The sequence below is a fragment of the Acromyrmex echinatior genome, chromosome 6, assembly GCF_024713525.1.
Source record: "Acromyrmex echinatior isolate Ae372 chromosome 6, ASM2471352v2, whole genome shotgun sequence".
Lineage (NCBI taxonomy): Eukaryota > Metazoa > Arthropoda > Insecta > Hymenoptera > Formicidae > Acromyrmex > Acromyrmex echinatior.
Genome location: NC_141857.1, coordinates 9,385,445 through 9,389,831, shown reverse-complemented (window position 1 = coordinate 9,389,831; position 4,387 = coordinate 9,385,445).

Here is a 4,387-nt window from a genome sequence, read left to right as displayed (position 1 = left end):
TTCTGCTTTTTTCTTTTTTAATTTTTATTTAATAAATAACATTTTATTTATCAAATTTTATTAATAAACATATTACTCCAAATATACTTTTTATAAAATTTCAAAAATTATATACGTGTACTTCAATGTGCTCGAAATTAGTTGCGCATTTCGAGCCGATTTCTGAAATGCTGCCTACTTTTCCTTCACAATCGCTCGACGCTTAACGACCGAACCGCTCACGCGTGGACGTGTATCTCAAGAGTGCACAGTATAAGAAACATGCTGCGACCATACCTTCCAGCAAATTGTCATGAAAATATTTTCCTTCCTACATAATATTGTATTTTCTTAATAATGGTGATTGAACATCATATTAATAACTTAATGCATTTTACTAAATGTAATGTACTTTTAAAATATTACTTTATTATTTTTATGATACATTCAGTTTCAAAGAGTTACTGATCATATTTCTATGCCACAGAATGTAATATAAAATTTTACTTTACCGCATCATACATCTGGTCATCTATTTGTATTTTTTTTTAGTGGAATAAACCTGGAGAATACATTTAAATGACGTATCAATAATAGAACTTCAAAGATAATAGAGAGTCTTTTTACAATAACGTGGATTTAAATACGGTGAACGCCTTTTCTTAATTAGTCGCTAAGGAAAAGATAATGTGATCATGATATCGATTATGTATCTTTTTTCTTAGAGTGATAAATAACAATTTTTTGTATGTATGTGTATTATATATATATATATATATATATATATATATATATATACATATACATATATATATATATATACATACATATATCATTTTACGTGACGCTGTATGTGTAGAAAACAACGGCGTTATACGAGTCAATCAGCTGTAACCAGTATGGCCCGCGTTCACAGTATCATTGCCGCACAACAGTATTGTCAATGTAGTGTAGTGTAGTAGTGTTCTACACACACCATATATATATATATATGTGTGTGTGTGTGCGTGTGTGTATGTGTATATATGTGTGTATATGTGTGTATATGAATATATATATATATATATATATATATATATTTATATAGTATTTTTTGTCCACAAAATAGAAAAAATGTAATAGCAGAATATTGTCTGCCTTTGATAAGACAAGGTTATGGGTGCTTTATAACAAGCGACTCAGTACAATACAGTACAATATCTCATCCTTGTATTATCGAACAAGATTGTAATGATGCACCGTGTCGCACTGTGTCTCTTGTTGGAAGGCGCTGTAGAAGGCCAAAATTGGTTATTGTGATGTGTGTTTCTTGTTGGCACCCTATAAAGCCAGAATGAGAAAGGTTAGCATCTTTATGTTATTCGTGAAAATATCACTTTTATTTATCATACAAGTGATATGATTAAATTTATTGTTATAACAATAAATTGCGCTTTGCCTAATTATGATCCAATGTCAGAGGCGTTCATCGTGGGCTGACTATTTTTAATTTACTGCCAGAGGCGTTAATCGTGAGCTGGCTAGCTATAATAAAATGTCACAGCCATAAATCATATTTTGGCTAGTTATAGACAAATGTCAGAGGCGTTCATCGTGGGCTGACTATTTTTAATTTACTGCCAGAGGCGTTAATCGTGAGCTGGCTAGCTATAACAAAATGCCACAGCCGTAAATCGTGCTTTGGCTAGTTACAGATAAATGTCAGAGGCGTTTATCGTGGACTGACTATTTTTAATTTATTGGCAGAAGCATTTCGATTATTAAATTTGGTGAAATACAATTACGGAATCAATTTATAGAATTTTGCGTCTGCAATTAAAGAAATGCAAATAGATGCATTGTCATGATGGAATCAAAAGCTAATTGCTTGACATAACCGAAACAAAGAAACTAATGAAGAAAAAAAACTGAATATCAGTAAATAGCTTCTTTGAAACCTTACAACTTTTGTCTGAAGCGTTTTTTCTAAAAACGTTATGTAATAGCCTCAGCATAAGGATGGTCGTAATTGAATCGTAGAACGTGAATCATAGGGCAACGCATTATATTTTGGCGTACTATACATGTCGATACAAGTTCACATTCCTTTACGATTAGTTATAGTCACTTTTATATTCAGCTCTTAAATCCGGAGTCTTTTTGGACACCCTATATAATATATATGTTATACATATATGTATATATATATATATATATATATATATATACAACATATAATACATTACACAGTCAATAGTCACATGCATAATTTTTGTACGATGCTATACGTTTATGAAATGTATGTAAGTATATTATATTCAAAGTGTTTTAGCAAATATATACACTTACAGGTCAATGTACGTTGACTAACAGCAAGTTACAATAAGTATATTTTTACTAAATGAACACTCTGACTGTGACTTAGATATATTTTCGAATGCAACCATGTATTTGAAATACATGTATACACGTATAATGTAATAGCACTTTTTCCTTTATTCCCAATGTCATTTTAACTTAGGATGTAACATGTATTGTCAGTATGTAAATACATTGCACATACATATGTAGCTATTCCATCTCTTTTTATTATGTTTAATGGGCCTTTTACAATTATAAACCATAAATCAGCCATAAATAAGAAGTCAAAAATCGCTAAAAATTGGCTGTGATTGATCAATTTTTAGCTTCTGACTTCTGATTTGTAACTAATGTGTTATTGTAGAAGGCCCATAATAAAAAGAGATAGAAGTTACTCATACTTAGCTTTTCATGCAGATATAATATAGACACAGTCTATTAGTGAATATTAGAATTATATTTTATGTGCATTATGATGTGTACACATATTATAAAATATATTTCTAATTCATATTCACATACGTGTGTAGCTACTTCATCTCTTTTTGTTACGTATAACAAAAAGGTGTACTGATGTCCTCTTTTTTCTACGTTTAATAAAAAGAGATATATTTTTTTATGATCAAATATTAGTGATATATACTTTTATATTTTCAATATCAGAATATACAACGAACATAAATCAAAGCTAACGATAGTCAAACACAGATGATCAGACGTAACATCTTAAAAAAAATAATCAAATTACGAATCCTCTGATAAATCCTCATTTTATGTGTGTGTATATATATATATATATATATATATATATAATATATATATATATATATAAATGAATACGACATTGCACATACATAATGTAACTCTTTTTACTCTGTCTAATAAAAAGAGATAGATACTTATAGTACTTATACATTACTAATATGTCGACTATATATCTAATATAGAAAATTGTATGTACATTATACTATGATAATTCTAACATTGTTGTAATATATAACAAAACATTATTAGTGAATATAAATTATAATTATATTTTATATGTATTATAATGTACATATACACAATAATGTACCCAAAATATAATTTTAATATTGCATATATCATTAATTCACTAACATGTTTATGTCTTCACTAATATGTCAATAATAGTATAATATTTTTTGTGTTATTATGTATATACACATATATTATAATACACATAAAATGTAATTGTAATTCGTATTCATGAATGTCTTTTTATATACAACGTTAGAATTACATTTTATATATCATTATACACATTATAATATAAAATTTTAATATTGCATAAAAATGGACGTAGAGAATATCTGCATGAATATATATATTAGGTGTTGGAATTAATTCGTAGCGTTTTTTAATGAAAGAATGTTATTTATTTCACATGAGCATTAAAAAATACATTAATGAAAGTACTTCCCATCACTTGTAAAACGCTACGAATTAATTCCAACACCTAATATATATATATATATATATATATATATATATATATATATATATAATGATATAACTAATCTGTGCTTCGCGGGTTTTCTCCATGTCTTGGTCCATTCTTGATGTGCCAACGTTTCGTGGCCTTGCAGTCCACTTCATCAGGGCGAGGAGCAGCCTGATACTGAGCTGTTCCTCCAGGTCCTTCCTTTTTATGTTACGCTACTTGTTGAGGTGGGAGATTTTGGTGGAGGGGGGAGGGTTAGAGTGATGGGAGAGACAGATAGTGGAATCTTGGTCGGTCTTTGCTGGTCGGGAGGATGGTCTTCCATATCTTACTTATGTTATAGCCATTATCCCCCTGTTTAGATTGTTAGGGTGTTTTTGTATTTCTATGGCTTCTCTGTATTTTCTTGGGAAGTATGATGTGGTGTTGGTTATCGTGGTTGCTTGGTCAAACAGTATTTGATGTCCTGTTTCGACGTTATGTTCTGATAGTGCCGACTGTGTGACGTGTTTCAGTCTAACGTCTCGTTGGTGTTCTTTTATCCGTAGGTTTACCATTCTCCCGGTTTCCCCGATGTATACTTGTCCGCAGGAACATGATATTCTG